General features: G+C 43.0%; 1 protein-coding gene across 4 annotated transcripts in view; it reads left to right on the top strand.

Annotated features, from left to right (window-relative positions):
• The window catches only part of RBM12B (RNA binding motif protein 12B), a 92,864-nt gene extending 76,227 nt beyond the window's left edge, over nucleotides 1-16,637 (top strand). The window contains exons 1-4 of one of the 4 annotated variants that reach the window (XR_012774524.1): nucleotides 643-1,272; nucleotides 2,628-2,829; nucleotides 14,968-15,095; nucleotides 16,190-16,637. The gene's annotated coding sequence lies outside the window, so the exon portion shown is untranslated. Of the gene's footprint in view, nucleotides 1-642; nucleotides 1,273-2,627; nucleotides 2,830-14,967; nucleotides 15,189-16,189 lie in introns of those variants that run through there. The other 3 variants (XR_012774525.1, XR_012774523.1, XR_012774522.1) reach the window with 3 other exon arrangements.
• The last annotated feature ends 227 nt before the right edge of the window (nucleotides 16,638-16,864 follow it).

Here is a 16,864-nt window from a genome sequence, read left to right as displayed (position 1 = left end):
AGACATGTGCGGTGACTGTAAGTAGAAGCGAATGACCGGTGACTGCCCCAGCATGGGACGGGAAGGAGGGCTCAGCTCCGGCGGAGGCACGCTCCCAGGGTTGGCTTGTTCCCTGAAGATGTCCTTTGTGACCCCTCTCCTCTCCCTTTCCCCAGGGCGAGGGGCCCGGGCAGGCAGGAGCAAGGGCAGGGGCTGAAAAGGGGCTGTCTGCGCTCTCCCGGCAGCGACTGGGGATGGAGCAAAAGCCTTGTCTTGCATCTGCTCTTGAAGGGGGGCTGCTTTTGGGCGCACCCTTGTGCACGCTGAGGTGGAAAGAAATGCCCTCACATGCAGATGAGGATGGCAGAGAGCACTTCTGCCCTGGTCCCCGGATCGTCTGGCAGTCCGCACAAACAACGGCAATTTGTCTGCTCTCCAGACATTTATTTGTTGAGTGGGGAAGAGGGCTGAGCACTTGCAGGACAGCAAAGTAGAGAAATTAATAGGAGGGTCAGAGAATTAATAATGTCATGTGGAACTGTTCCCTGTTTAGTTACCAGATGAAAGGTGGCTAAATCAATTAAACAGCCATCAAACTGTCCAGTGGCTGGCTGGCCTCAGTGAAAGTAGTTTGTGTGAATCCAATTTTGAGTGTACAGACATCACTCCCATTAAGATAATTTACCCAGTTAGTGCAGACTGGGACTCCTGTTGTCCCTCTCAAGAGTCAGATTAATAATAAAATAGCGCCAACGACTTTTCTACCCAGGCATCATGTCATTAGCTCAGTTTTTGGACTGAAGGCCTTTCTAAAAATTCTGGGAGATGCCTGTATTTTAATGCAATAAATTTATTCCAGAAAGGAGAGATGGGGGTTTGCAGGCGCACATCATGTGTGTGTGTTAGTGCGAGAGAGACGGCCGGTTCTTCATGTGCGTATCTGTGCAATGCAGCAAACCTCTCAAGTTGGTGGAATCAAATGACATCTAGTGTTGTGCAGTGCAAATGAGCTTTTTTTTTTTACATAGTTATTTAAATGGGATTTTTTTGGAAGTCAAACCAACAGGCTGCGTGAGTGCAGTCTGAACAGGGGATGTGAGGTGCAGGCGGCTGCTGCAGTTGTACTGCTGTCGTTGCTCAGCCTTTCACCTTGCACGTGCTTACCGTATTGTAAAGGTAATTGTAAAATAATAACAATTTCTTCCCTCTCTCTTTCTTCCCCTGTAAAATACTGAGTGACAAAGTAGTGCCTGAAAAACAGGCATTTTTGTGGTTGAGGAGCAAGAAAGGAAGGTAAGATAGGGGAAAATGCTGATGAAGGGGCATTATCCTTATTTCACCTCGGTGTTAACAAAAGCCTTAACAAGCCTGGAGTCTGTGTGCAAAAAATATGCCGGCAAGCTGTCCCATGCACACCTGCTGCTGCAGCTGGGCGGGAAGGCAAGAGCAGTGCACGGAGGTGCTGACGTACGCCCTGCATCGGCATCCGTCGCTGCGGCCGTTGTCCTCAGCAGCAGCAGAGTGTGGCTGGGGGAGAAAGCAGGATACTGGCAAGGAGCTAAGCCCTGGGAATGGTGGTGTGGTTTAAATCTGGTAGGCAGCTAAGCACCACTCAGCTGCTTGCTCAGCAGTCCCCGGCAGGACGGGGGGGAGAATTAGAAGGGTAAAAGTGAGAAAACTCGTGGGTTGAGATAAAGACAGTTTATAATTAAAAAAAAAAAGGGGGGGGGGAAAAAACAACAGAGAGAGAGGGGGAAAAAAACCCAAGAAAAACAAGCGATGCAAAAGAAAACAATTTCTCGCCACCAACTGACTTGTGCCCCAAGCAATGGCAGCCCCCACCAACCTCCACCCCCCCAGTTTTATTTCTGAGCACAATGTCACATGGTGTGGAATAGCCCTTTGGCCAGTTGGGGTCAGCTGTCCCAGCTGTGTCCCCTCCCAACTTCTTGTGCACCCCCAGCCTGCTCGCTGGCGGGGCGGGGTGAGACACAAGAAACACCTTGACTCTGTGTAAGCACTGCTCAGCAATAACTGAAATATCCCTGTGTTACCAACACTGTTTTCATCACGAACCCAAAGCATAGCCCCATAGCAACTACTATGAAGAAAATTAACTCTATATCCCAGCCAAAACCAGTACAAATGGTTAGGGATGCTGAACCACTGCGTTGGCTCCAATCAGTGTTCCTGTGTTCAAGGAATAGGCTTGAATCTCTGGTGCTGCTGCTGTATAGGAGAAAGAATGACTCAGTCCTTGCTCTGACACTGGTCCTGATCCTTCAGCCAGGGCTTCCATAAATCTCCCCACCAAGCTGGTGAAATTTTTTGATGTATACAGGCAGGGGGAGGGGAGCCAGTGTAATTAGAAGAAAAAAAAAAAGCTGAAGGAGAACTAATTACTGCAGTCATTTTTTTCTGGCTTTGTTAATGAGGAAATGGAATTGGGAAACAGAGATGCTGTATATGAAACACTTTGACAGTTTAAAAACTGTTAGCCGCATCTAGTGAGACTGCTTAATTTTTAGTACTAATAGCAGAGCCATTCCCAGAACAACAGTTCTCTGTGCTGCAGTGGTACTCTGGGGATGACACTGCTATTTGTAACAATATTACTCCTCTTCTTCTTTTCTTTTTTTTTTTTTAAGCCTCCTCACTCCCCATTTATTGTGGTACTTGCTGTGTGTGATGAGAACAAGGGAGGTTTGCACATTTGGAGCGGCTCCTGCATGTCTCAACACATCTTATCTGGCTCTCCCGAGGATCAGAGGAAGAGGCAGCTGCCTTCTTCGTCCCCCCCTTGTGCGGGTACTTCAGCAGTCGCCAACTTTCACCCAGCTTCAAAGGCAGGTGAGGGGCAGATCGCTGGTGAATCTTCATGCAATGAAAAGCACCTAACAAAGAAATGTCTATAAATGACTATCCCAGGATTTTACACAATGTTCAGTACAATAGTTGATAAGATCAGGTGACAGTAACACACTTGTAAAGGGAAACACATCGCTTTGTAGCGTTGACCTTTTTGCTGCAATACAGGTTTTCTTAGCAACTCGGTTGAAGAAAACTATGTATCATCTGCTCCTTAACCTGAAACAAACAAAAATTAAGAGACAGAAGAGTTGGTACGTTATTTTTCTTTTATCTTTATACTTTCTTATCAAAAGTAATCCCAGCATTTCTATCTTATAATACTGTATCCACTTACGTTTTTTAATGCAGGCATCTTGGCATGGATCCATTTGCAAACCTTGCCTGGGAATGCCAAGCTCACATTGAAGGCAATGGGGTTTGAGATGTATAGGATCAAGCCCACTCAACTGTTGTGTAGATTTGCTGATTTACATGAAAACTCACATGCGTTTGTTCATGTGTTCAGCCACTCCCTTTATTTTGTACAAAAATAAATTGTTTCTTAAGCACATATTTTATCTTTTCTCATAAATATACAGCTGTTGAAATCCAGGCTGCATCCTAATGCGGTCCATGCTACCTCATTTTTTCCTGTGGAATGGAGGTTTTGTTGTATAGACTAATATGTGTATAAGTATCCACAGCAGAAGAAAACCCAGAATTTTCCATTCTCTCATAGTTACTTGCTACAATTGAGTATTTACCCCAAAGGGTGCTGTACTGGCCAGCTTCCATTATAAATGTGAACATTTGACTCTGCTCCACAATGGGCCAAGTTCAGAACTGGAATTAACTCCAGTTTGTCTATAAGGGTTGGGAAGAAGGTGATTTCTTGCTTTACTAGAGATAAGTGGATTTGCTTTCAGTGTTAAAATAGGCAGTGGCACAAATATGTCTTGAGCTGTGCTTTCTGCAACAGATCAGAACTGACCTAGTGTGCAAACACAATTTTCACAAATTTGGGACTGAAAGGGAAATCCTGGATTGCTGCGTGCAGTCCGCTCTTCTCAGATGAAAACAGGTTATAGAATTTCTTTATCAAGCTCCAATTTACCCCAATGATGTAATTTTTTGCCCCACTGTAATATTAGAGGGCTGTTCAAGAACCTACTCTTCCAAAGGCTCAAAACCTTCTTCTAAATCCAGTCTTACATATTCGGAAACAATTTATACCCATTTGTTCTCATACCAGCATTTCCCTTTAGCTTAAATAGCTTGCTCTTCTCCGTGTGTTTACCTCCCCCCAATGTATTTATAGGCAGCAATCATAACCCCCATTGTTTATCACATCTCTATTTACTATTTTAATTAGAAATAGCAGCCCTGATTTCTTCCTTTTTCTTCTCTTTATAAAATAAAAGATTGATTATCAGATATTTGATACCACCAATTTTCTTTCCTTTTTTTTTGTGTTAATTTCAAATGGCATCAATTTATTTAACTTGCTGCTCATACTGAAAAAGAATGTTATGCCTAATTGGCTGCATTTTCGTAGCTACACAAAGGGGACATTGCATAAAGGCAAAGCAATTGGATTCTCTGTCAAAACAAATTAGGAAGTATATTTTTGGTTCTTATTAGGGTAACAAAAATACTTGGTTCCTCTGCAAGCTGCATAATCATTTGACCTATTTATGACCTTAGGTGCACTTGGTTCACCTCCAAAGACCAAATGAAGTGATAACTGTAGCTAGTCAATAATCCAGGACTTAGCTGGCCCAGGAGACATTAGTATTAGTGTCCTATGGGTGATGTCTAAATTAGATGGCAGTCAGGTATGTGTACAGTAGACTGGTCATTAGAGTGGGCAGATGTGCTCAACTAATGGCTTACAGTGGGGATTGCTGCAGGGGGAATTCCTTGAGAAAAAAGTGAGTTAATATGAGACAATAGGCTACACAAAAGGGTGCTTTTCTGTGAGCTGTGATGAATATTTTCAACATACAGACTTGTTACGATTACTTGATGGACAAAATATGTGAATTATTAATTTAACATGAAAGATGAAACTAATCTGGGTGCATAAACACTGGCCAGTAATACCATTCAAAGTAAGCTTTTCATTCCAAATACGTAAAAACATTGGGCTAAACCAGGAATGCAACATAGAGCCCTATGCACAACAGAATAAAGCTGTACACATGTAATCAAAAAATGTCTATGATCTCATTACAGCATTGAGAGCTAACCAGCATTACTCTCAGATCACAAAGAAAACTAAGTGCACAAGTGACCTATGTACCAGCATCTATGCAAATCTCAGGCAGATGCAGAGATTTATACACACGTTACACACCCCTGAGGAAATACCCATTTTATATCACTGATGGAGCAGATGTATTTTCCTCTGTGAAATGTGCATAGAATCTAATCAGAACAAAGTGTTTAATGTATTCAAAACAAGCACATACCATTCCTTAACTTTACTAGTAAACTGGAATAGAGAGCAATGTCATATCTGAACTAATTAGAGGTTTTATTGTACACTATGACTATACATTTGCATGAGTGCATTAGCAGAATCTTGTGCCATTCCAACTGCACTGCAAATTCTTACCCAGGCAAAAATAACTTTTATTCTGATCATAATTGGCAGTGTGATGAAAAAGCTGCCGATGAGAGATATTATGATCCCTTGAAAATTTTGGTGTAGATTTCCAGTGTTTCCTCCTGCCCCCCAAACCTTTTAACTTTGTGGATATGGAAGAAAGAAAAGTGAGAAAGCTCTGGGCAAAAGTCAGTCCAAACAGAGCCTTCTAGAGTGCTCAGCCCCGTCCTGCATCTGTACATTTTGCAACAGGAAAGTGAGTATTATGCTTCAAAATTTGAACTTGTAGACTCTTAACTGTTTTGATGTCATACCATCAGAATAAAAGAACATGGTGCAGTTAATGTCTGTGTAAGCCTAAACAGTATAAAATGAGATGTATATTTGAAGCGTCAAGGCATTTGAATGTATCTTGTGCCATGGTCATGGACAATTATGTAAGGATCCATGAATAAAACATTTTTAGTACATAAACAGAGTAGAAACATAGGAAAAAAGGAACAAAACGTGCAGTAATGAATCAAGAAGGAAATTCGCCCTTTAATCTTTTTCAGACTTTGGATCATAGCGCTCCAAGTAAAGCAGAATTACTCATAGTAATGTCCAGAGAAATACATAATTTACAACCTATGCACTGCAAAGATTTTAATCCTCATTTTTTTTGCGAGCCCTGCAGATGGAGAAATTATTGTTAGCCTTTCTAAGCCTTTGATACTTCAGTGAGGAGATCCAAAAAGGGGCGCATTAGTGTCCGTAGATTTAAATGCAGGATTAGCAAGATGTTAGTGTTGAATTCAGGACAGTGAAAGCCAGCCTCACAAAGCAAACAAATCACTCATCCTGCTTCTGGCATCAGCTGGCAATAACGTTGCGAGGAAGACCGCTTGTTCCAAGGAACTTGTAGCTCACGTAGTGACACAGATATTTGTCAGTCTAGTGAAAGCCTAGGAGAAGGGAAGATATAATTTGGAAATGATTTAGGTAGCTGAGTTTTTGAGGGGTTAAATATAACACAATTATTTCAACATGCCAGATGATATGGCAGCCAATTTTGAGATGTGAATTTTTAATGATAAATGAGTTCCTGAGATTATTCAGGATGTTACTGCTGAATGCTAGTGAGACAGGTTTTGGTGCGCGTTAGCTGAAAACCCAAGATCTGTCAGAAGCAGGGTACTAAGGAGATCATTTATACTGACTAATAAAAATGAAGTGTTCTAGTTCTAGGACTGATTCTTATTAATATCATTTTGCAAGTAGTGAAGTGATATGAGGGGGACGTCTAAAATAAATAATGTCTTTCAAGGCTGTTGCTCAGAACAACCAGGCCCTTCTCGACGTACAGACCTTTCTGTTTGTGAATTAAAAATTAAGCTTTATTTTGCTGATTGGGCTTTATTTGGATGATCATCTGGAGGTGCAGCAACTACGAGCTAGGTTTTCTGCTGGTTCATAGGTTGGCATCAGTCCAGCGAGTGAGTGGAGCTACAGTGAGCTCCACAGCTGAGAATCCTCATCCGATGCTGTATCCAACTGAGTTTAAATGGTTTTAAAGTTTTAAGAGCTTATGATTCTCCAAGCTTTTTTCATGGATTTAATGCAGCCTTGTGAAACGTAACTCCCTGGACACAAGCATGAGTTTAGTGCTGTAGAATCGTGACTGATGGTAAAGCAGGGGAGGATTAATTAGTTGATCAGATTTGTTGAGGGTATTTGCCATCTTTGAAAAATTCCAGGATCTGGAAAAATAGCTAAGTCAGTTTGGGGAGTACAAAGAGGGAATCTGAGTGTTTCCCACTTAAGGGAAATTCTGAAGAGTTTTGTTGAGAAAGAATAGAAATATTTTATTTAAAAGACTGGAAATCTTGGTGTCATCATAGCTGGGCATAGTTCTATTAAAAGGCTCGGTGACTCCATACAGGTAAGAAGCCAGTTTTGAAAGACTCTTGAGATCCGTGCATTTACGTGGACTGTTTTTCTACTTTTTCTGAGGGTGAAACTTTCCATCTGAGAACTTCTGACTGGTCTTAAAATGGACACAGCACTAAGGACAGTCAAATAAACTGGACTGGTGGCACAGGGTCCTCATGTGCAAAGCCCCTGTGGTGGTGGAAGAGAAAACTGATAACGGATTGGAAGAAAGAAACACTGGCAGAGGCAAGATGAGAGTTTTGAGAAATCAGAATTTCTAATAGAGGAGGAGATATAGTTTAAAATCTTGAGCATGGACAGAGAAGCATTATTCATTTTCACTCTCTTCTCCATTTAAAATGACATTTTTTGGCAGTTAAATTTTGCCTATTTCCAAAAGCCCACCAGTCTGTATTTTACCTGATCTATTATTCGACTGGAGAAACAATGCTGACTGAACATTTGCCTACCTTAGCAGTAAGAAGAAGGTCAACCCTATGTGCTGCTATTTCTCCTGGAAATAGTCTTATTTTAGCACCAACCATTTCTAAGTTGCAGCAACATTTTAATCTCTCTCTTCCTGAAACCCCTTCAGATTTCTTGCACTTGTGTGATGAACAGGAGAGAGACAGTGCCCGAGAGAAAAGCATGAACCAAGGCTGAGGGGAATAGTTGGAGCTGAGCGGATGAGGGTGCTGCTCAGCTCTGGTCTCTTGGAGGTAGAGCGAGCTGTGGCAGAGGTGCAGGATGCAGGAGGGCTCCTTTCTCCAGCAGGGCTGGCCAGTGGTAGCCCAGGGGCCGTGGTGATGCTCATCCTCCCCTTCCCCCTTTACGTGTCGGAGCTGATGGAAACACCGAATGGCAAGAAGAAAAAGCACAGAAATGAAAAGAGCATGGCAGAAAGAAGATTCAAGCATGCCAGAAGAGATAGGAGATTCAAACATGCCAAAAGAGGCAGGATCTCCTGGTGGAGCTGGAGGTGAGAGGGGAAGCCCCTGGCTGCAAGCTCCTTGGAAGTCTTCCTTGGCCTGCAAGACCCCTGCAGATGAAAGGAGCCTGCTGTTCTGGGCTGGATGCAACAAAAACTTTTCAAAGTGTTTTTTTTTTCTGGGAAAAATGAGAAAGACATATGTATGTGCCTGTGAGAGGTGTTTAGGACACTGTGCCTGGCTGGGAGAAGCTCACCTCCGTCCACCTGCAGTGCCAGGCTGCCGGCCGAGAGCCTCAACCATGGGGCTGCCGCTCCCGCGCTGGTTCAAGGAGTATTTCACACTTCTGAATATTCAGCCTTTTTATAGAGATTGAAACATCTTCGGTGAGGCAAGCAGAGACTTAGTCCCCAGGGCCACTCCTGAGGCATGAAAATTTCAGCTCTAAGGCTCTTTTAAGTGCTCGTCTTTCTTCTGAGTCAGGCGGAGCAGGTCTGGAAGCTAGGGTTTTGCACAATTCCAGGTGTCCCTGTTACAAGCACAGAGACAACATCCTTTTTCTCAGTTTGACCAGAAATTATATCCTGCTGCTGAAAAGGATTTGCTGGCAGAAGTTTTGCTGAGACTCAGATAAACCCCATGAAAAGTTTTTATGTCGATGAAGTAGTGTTTTCCGACTGCTTTGCCAGAAACCTTCCAGTTAAGCCCTATTTCGTAGCAATGCATCCTGTATTGGAGACTTACAGGGAATAACTGCAGGTTCATACACATGAAGCAATAGCAAAGACTGGATTCAGAGCCTGTGAAAGCCAATGAGGATTTTCCCTTCAGCCCGTCTTCCCCTCGGTGGGTCTTCCCATATACTCATGCAGCACCGGCTTGGCGGGAACCCAGACATTCCCAGTTGCTCTTTAAAATCTCCTTCGCACAACACACATAGTTTCCTTGGAATGAGTCAATTAAATTAGCAGTTTATCTCAGCTAACTGCCTTTTAAATTCCTCCACTGTCTTTGCAATCCCTAGGGCAGCTTCATAGATGCTCATCACATTGGACAGAGAATAGCAAGGTTGGGGTGATGGGCAGCCCATGCCGAAACAGAGCACCTAGCTCAACTTGTCAGCATTTTCAGCCTGGAGGATGAATATTATTGCTGCAAGTGCAGCAGCTCCTGTGGGAAGAGTTTTCTTCTCACATTATCCACCAGAGGATCTTTTAAAATTCAAATTCATTCTCCACGGAGACTGTAACAACCCACAAGGATACTGGGGAGGAGAAACACTATAAAGAAGTGCAAATGCCATGAGAGGAACTATTTTACTAATGCACACTCCTTTTTCGCTTCTGTGGCTGCAGCCTGGACTCGCCGTGCCAGTACTGGAGGACACTGACCATGGGGTTGCAGGGTCTGAGGCTGTTCTTGACCGCACTGACCAAGGGGGCTCAGCCAGGAGCTCGGCAGCCACCAGCTCTCTCTACAGCTGGCTTTCCATACACTGCAAACTTCAGCACATGACCTCTATGGGCATTGCTGTCTGCTTTGACACCAAACGAGACGCAAACGTAGTGTTTGGAGTGCAAGCGTGGTTTTACTGCCTGCTTTGGCCTGTCTTTGCATTAGGAATAGGAATGAAGGAATCAAGCTCTCTGACTTGGGCTTGAATTTCTGATCTAACACCAGCTTCTTCTCTGCTTCTCTTGTAATTAGTCTCACTGAGAGGTGCTGGAATTGTTGAGACGGTCCTGGAGGGGATAACAGTGTGCATATGCCTCTTGCCCAAAGCACGAGGGAAAAAAACCCTCCTGTGTTGGCATTCCTGGAAATGTTAGCCGAATAATTCTTTTATTTGTGTTTGGACACAAATGATCTTTTGAAGCTTAGAACATACGAGGCTACAGCTACTTATTTTCTTTGGGGACTGTGGACAAAGAATGACAGGGTAACTAAAGAGAGGGCATTTGGAGCTGAATGCAGTCCTGGGACCTCTGGGACATGTTGGTACTGAGAGCTTGTCCCACGGTGGTTCTGCGGCTTTTATCTGTTTTCAGCACAATTACAGTGGATTTGCAGGGACTTTGAAAATTCCCCTTTAGGCTTGATTTGGGGAGCCCTCTGATTGCAGAATTGATTTCTGCCTTTCTAAAAATTCTTGCTGATCATCCCATTAGTTGAAGTGGGTGAAGAATGTGAAAGGAGAAGCTACAGAAAACTAGGCAAGCCACGTTTATTTTTCGCTCCCTCTGATGGCTCATTCTGCACCAGAGTACCCTCTGTGGGCACACAGCCTTTATGCTGGCCAGTTACAATCTTAAAAGTGACAATAATAATTCAGGCCGCAGCCTAACAAAGCATCTATAAACATTCATATCTTCTGGCATGTGAGTAGCCCCAGTGAACATCAGGACTTTTATTACCCCTGCTGGTTTTGCGAATAAGAGATTTTCCATGTGTCTCAGCAGATATGAGCAATCAAAGAAACGAATCAGAGAAGTGAAAACCAGTTTTGAAATGGTTTTTGTTTTTCCAAGTGGGTAAAAAGATACATGTATCAATTTGATTTTGATGCTTTAAAACTATTAGGAATCAATATAAAATATTAGGTATATTTATATTAAATATATTTATTTACACGCTTTAAACATAAACCTAAAGGGAGTGTTTTGATCAATATTTCCATATGAATTTCATTACTCATGGAAACCAATTAGTTTTCCTTGCAGTATCTATAATACAGATGCTGTCCACTGGGAACTTTGATGAAACTTAGCTCATTTCTCATAGGTCACTCGACGCCCAGGAGAACAGCAATATCTTTCAGGACCGCTGCTGGCCCTGAGTGGCAAGGTCGTGACGAAAGATGCCACCTCCTGCTTTGTCCTGTCTTTGCCTCGTGAAGAGGAATGAAGGAATAAAGATTCAGACCTCTGGATTTGGCAGTGTCTGGAGATATCCTGTTTTCCCATTATGAAGGGCTGTAAATAGAACACAACTGACTAAGACAAAAGGATACTAGATGTAAGTATCTTTTCAGTCAGGGTTTCCTCACAAACCTGGTTTCTTGGAAATGATGATTGACTGACTACCTTGCTTATTTTCTGTAGTGCTATTTGAGCTTCTTTGTTAGCAATTGTATGTTTTTATTTGAACTACAAGTAATTTCTTGCCAATTATGCTGATGAAGTGTGAAGCTCATTCACAATTCCTTTTTCAGATTCCAGTTCAGTGCACAATAATGTTCGAACTACCTACGGCTGGATTGTCAAGGTAGAAGTAGGTTATTTGCTGCTGTCATGATTTGACCTACATTAGAAGGAGGAAAGAATAATCTCTCCCCTCTTTGTTGGTTCCATAATCTGTATCTACAAAAATGTGCGAAGACCAAGTTCAAGGAAAGAATTTGGTATCCCAGGCCAAATAGTGTCATCATAACCCTAGTTAACTGATACTGAAGTGACTTCACTGCAGATGGAAGAGAAAATAATTTAGTCTAGTACTGGCAAAAACATGTTTTAATTTGAACTTTGTGTGTGCACATGTGTCCTGCAGAGGGGCTCATTCAAAAGAAATAGGTGAAGACTAGTCAGCAGCCTGAAGGATAGGGAATTCCCTTGGGCTGGTAGCAGCCACGGTTTGAGCACTGCAGACTGGAAAAAGACTCAAACGCAAGTCTCTTGCTATTCAAGCGAATGCTTTAATCATGCCTAAGGTGACTGGTGCTGGCACTTTTTATCCCAGCATGTTTTTCAGTGAATGTGGCCAGGGCTGGTGCATTCAGGGACGAACCAGCGCTGCTGCTGTGCGTTAGGTGTGATCTGTTTGCCTGATGGAGAGGAACCTCTTGTACCATCTCTCCGAATTACAGCAGTGCTTAACCAGGATGTGGGAATGAGTCTGTGCAGACCTTGTGCTTCTGAGTGAGAGTAAGTGTCTGTGTTTAGGGGTCTGGGTAACAGTATAGTTCAAAAAGGTTTTCTTTTTAAGTGAGGTCAGAGCTAGAGAGCGCTGGAAAGCAAGTCTTTTTAATCACCCTCCCAGGCTTACAGCTGCCTGGGTCCCAAGCTTCGCTGAGAATTTTATCTTTTATATCTACACTCTACAACTGAAAGCTATTGTACTTGGCTTTGTGTAGTTGTGTTTTTGGACTGGATTACATTTACATTATGAACTGTCTGAGAATAACCCTCTGATAAAAAGCTGTTCTCACTACCAGCAAAGTTACTCTGGAGGGACATTGGTGTGACTGAGGTCAAAATTTATCCTTTGGGAATTTAGTAGCAGACTTTTTTTGCAGAGAAAGTCAGTTTGTACTCTGGAAGCTCAGCAGGTGATGTAGAGTGGGTGCTTTAGCAATCAGTTTTTTGTGGCTAGTACCTAGCCAGTTACTTAGCTAGCCTTAGCACTAATAAACCCATGTGAAACAGTTTTACTGAAGTTCAGGTTACAATCATCTTACTTTGAATAGTATTTAACTCCAAAGACAAGACTGCTGCAAGCAGTCAGCCTGTTTGCAGACTAAGGTACTCCTCAGCATCAGTGTGAGAAATTTGGCCTATACTACTGCACAGAATGTGATTCTGAGACAGGAATAATTCAAGAAGAAAAGAAATAAACCACCTAAAATTGCAATACCACTTTGTCAGTCATATAACTGTACCTCATATGTTTTTTGTGGACTTTCACCTGGCAAATGAAGCTGCATGATCTGCTAAGGGGTTAATCAGTTTGGTTTACTTAAAAATTCTTAGCCATGATGAAAACATTTTAGCACCTAAGAGGAGAGATTGTGGGTGAAAAACTGAAGATACATGATTTATCACTCCCCTCACAAATAAAATTTATTCATTGCATCCACCAGCCATCACACAGATGGTCAGAAAATTGGCTTTGTGTAGGGATGTGGATTCAGGCATGAATATTAATATGAGACAGATGTAAACGCATATTAATATGCATTTGCTTTGCATGGACTGACATTACAATATTTTCATTAAAGAAACCGCATTTGAAATGGAAAGTATAGGTCACCTTTTAAAGACATAAAATAGTAGGGTACAATGCATTTACACTTTCCTGGAACAACAGAAACAACTGAATAAATATTTTTTTTAAAAAAAGAAGAGTGTGTGACATTTCTTGTAGCAAAATATGTTGGATGCAACATAATAATTAATAAATCAGGAAGACATTTCTCACTTTGTGGTTAAAACACATTTCCTCCTTTTTGCCTGCCTTGTTACGCCGGCAGTAACGCACGCCGTAACGTTCGGGTGATAGATACAGGGCTCCAGATTGGCGTACGGTGAAGTTAAGCTAAGTTAGGTAGACTTACTAAACTCATCCTGTCTCAAAATACACCATTCAATATGTTGTTGTTTTTCCAATGGCAGCAATGCATAAACCCCGTAAGATTTATGAAGATACAGTGCTTCATGTGGGGTTTTTTTTGTAGGGGACAGCATTTATGTTCGCAGCAGCGTTCACATCTGTGCATTGTTAGTATTTGCTCATGGTAACATCATGCATTTGCCCAAAGAGAAACATGGTGTCATTATATATGTCATATTATAAAAGAGAATTTCACAGATATTTGCGAAGCATTTTTTGCAAAGGCTCTGTAACAGAAATATCATTTCAAGGGGGAAATGGGATCAATTTTGGTCTTATATAAAACATTCAGGTGCTTTCTAGCTGGTAGCCATAACGCTTGAGTGTCTGAATAAACAGTTTTATAATTATAAATATTCCACAAGGAGAGGTTGTTAAGATGAAAGGTGTCAGCAGGCTGTCCGGTGTCTTGTCAAATCCCATGCATCTTTTGAATGTAACTATGGGGTTATAAATCTGTGGAAGCACCTGGGCTGGCTTCTTCTTTCATTGCAAAGCAGGTAGGTAGCCCTCTGCATCCTGCACGTGCAGGTGTGAACTCAGGGAGCTGACTCACTCCTCTGCAACTGTGTAATTTAAAGATGGCACGAGTGCTGGTGTAAGCAAGACGGAGCTTTTTGTCCATGTCCAGTCCCTGTGGCTAGCGATGAAAACCCCGTGTATAAGGTGGAGAGAATAATTACACTGCTGTAAATTGCTTTGAGTGATGAAACCCACAGTATACTATCGGCCAGAGCCACGCTGCTTGCTGCCAAGCGCAGGATGTGGCACAGAAGTGGTAGCCCCATGGGCTCCCTGTGCGCTTCCCTGCTGTGAGGCTACTCGGTGTGGGGCAGAGGAGCCCTGGGCCCTGCTCTGGACGTGGCACGTGCCCCTGGGTGGGGAAGGGGCTCGGGGAAGGTGCTGTAGAGACAGCTGTGACACCTTCGTGTCACCTGCGGATCACGCTACATAGGAGGCATTTTTTGGCTAGCTTTTTAGAGCAACCAACCATCCTGGGGTACAATTTGGTACGATACCGGGGAAGGATCTAATGCCCCAGTGTATTTTGGAAGCCTCTATGAAAACGGTAGCCTGATAGCTCTTCATGCTGCCAGACGCCAATGGAGCCTTTCTGTATTTCTTGCAGCAGATGCTGGGTAAATAGATGTGGACTCCGTGACCTTTGCTCCAGCCCTCCCAGGTGCCTGAAAGACTCTGAGGCTCCCCTGCACGTGTGCGCGCGCGTATGTCAGTTTAGCGATGGAAGGGGAGAAGGAAAGTTTGTATTTGCTTTACTTTTTTTTTTTTTTTTTCCCTTTTCAGCTTCCTAAGTTTCAGAAAGTTTCACACAGAAGACTGCTCTGTAGCTCCTGAGAGCGTGCTGCCCTCGTTTTCCCTGTGGCTGGCTCGCTCCAGCTCAGCTGTCAGTCAAACAGAGCATCTCCAGAAAGGTAATGCAGAGGGGACTCGGCTCCCAGCTCATTATACGCTTCTGTCAATAGAACAGAAGAGATCTCATTCACATAACATATTTTGTATCACAGGTAACTTCCTCAAATTCCCAGTCATAAGTCTTCCTAATTCAATATTCTGTGGTCTGATTCATTTGGCAAGCCAGCAGAGGTTTCAGCAAATCTGGCAGCTCCCTACGCTTTTCTCTCATGACTTCCCCCTCCAGCCCCACATCCGATGTCCCTCTTCTCTTTCTCCCTTTTGGTTCCCCCCACCCCCCCCTCAATCCCAGAGAATCAGTATCCTTATTCAGCAAGTTTCTTCAGAAATTATTGTCAATGGAAAAATGAAGGTTAAAAAAAAGATGTGAGGGTTTTTTTTTTTCTAAATTAAAATATTTGAGTTTGTTGAACAATCCTAGCTTATTTCTGGCTCATATCAGCTCAGCATTCAGTCGGATCTCCTTAGGACAGCCGGGGAAGTTGTCATCAGGGAGCTTGGTTCCTTGTGTCTCACACATGGCAAGACTCTGGCCAGATGAACTGTCACAAAGGACAATCTCCCCTTACTGGCATTGTTTGCTCTCTGAAAGTGTTCAATATTCACATTTCTCATCCAGATCCAGGATAAAATGAAACATGGAAAGTGCTAGTTTTCACTTAAGCACAGGCCAAGGGGTGGGCAATGGAAGGTGGGAAATAGGCATGGGTGTGACAGGTTGGAGACCTGTCCCCAGAGAAGAGCTTGCCCTCTTGTTCTTAGGTGGCAGGAGGTTTTGGTAAAAAGTGAGGCTGTGCTTAGCTTTGTGAATCCCCATCTGCTTGTTTCCCCTTGCAGTACATTCTTCTAAGGCAAATACGACATGTTAATAGGCTGGAAAGCGTAATGCTAAGATGTATACTTTGAACAGTGAAGTGGGTTCTGATGGGTACCAATATGGGACTGAAAAAAAAACACCTTAAGAGTGTGCTAGGTCTAGGTTGTGGTACCTGTGGTGCTCCTCCAGGAAAAAATAAGCTAACTGAAGGCCAAAAATAAAGCCTCCTTGTACATAAAATATTTTTTTGAATATTTTTGTCTGTTTATTTTTCAGTAGCAGACTGAATCATTGAAGAAGAGAAGGGAGCTGGGGTCTGTCGCTGCAGTTGATCACTTGTTTTGCTTTTTATACCACATGAAGAGTTCCCATCAGATCATTTTCAGGACAATGGTGCTGAGACCAGCTTAACTGGAAGATTCTTTGGTTGTGTTGGATCCAATTGCAATATCCTCATCAAGATCTTTTCTTTCTGTCCCAGCAGCAGCTTGGAGAAGTAGGGATTGCAACGTTCACCTCCATCCAGAGAGGCTCTTCAGGCTCTTCTAGGGCAGTCTGTTGGCTTTGCCCCTGATTGAGTGATTTTATCCTGCTCTGTTCAATCGCCTGCATATCTTGCAGCTTCTGTTCCTTGTGCCAGTTGCTTGTTTCCTACTCATATGCTGTTCTTTGGAGTATTAATTAAGAAGTCAGACTCTGGTTTTCCTTTTGTAGAAAATAAAGATTTTTATGAGCAGCATCATTGTGAGCAATGCCTTGGGGAGCTTATGGGTTTCAGTGTCTCCCTACATCCTGCTGAAGGACAAAGAGTCTGCTGGGGTTGTCACTGGCCATCAGAGGACACTTCTGTCTTGGTGCTGCCCTCTCGTTGCCAGCTTCTGTGGGGCTCTTCATTGTTTTCCTCTGGATACTCTGGGGAGTGTGTGGGCAAGATATGACACTGCTTCAGAG

Source organism: Mycteria americana, chromosome 2, assembly GCF_035582795.1.
Source record: "Mycteria americana isolate JAX WOST 10 ecotype Jacksonville Zoo and Gardens chromosome 2, USCA_MyAme_1.0, whole genome shotgun sequence".
NCBI lineage: Eukaryota > Metazoa > Chordata > Aves > Ciconiiformes > Ciconiidae > Mycteria > Mycteria americana.
Note: the sequence above shows the minus strand (reverse complement) of the source record. Positions and strands in the feature narration are given on the sequence as shown.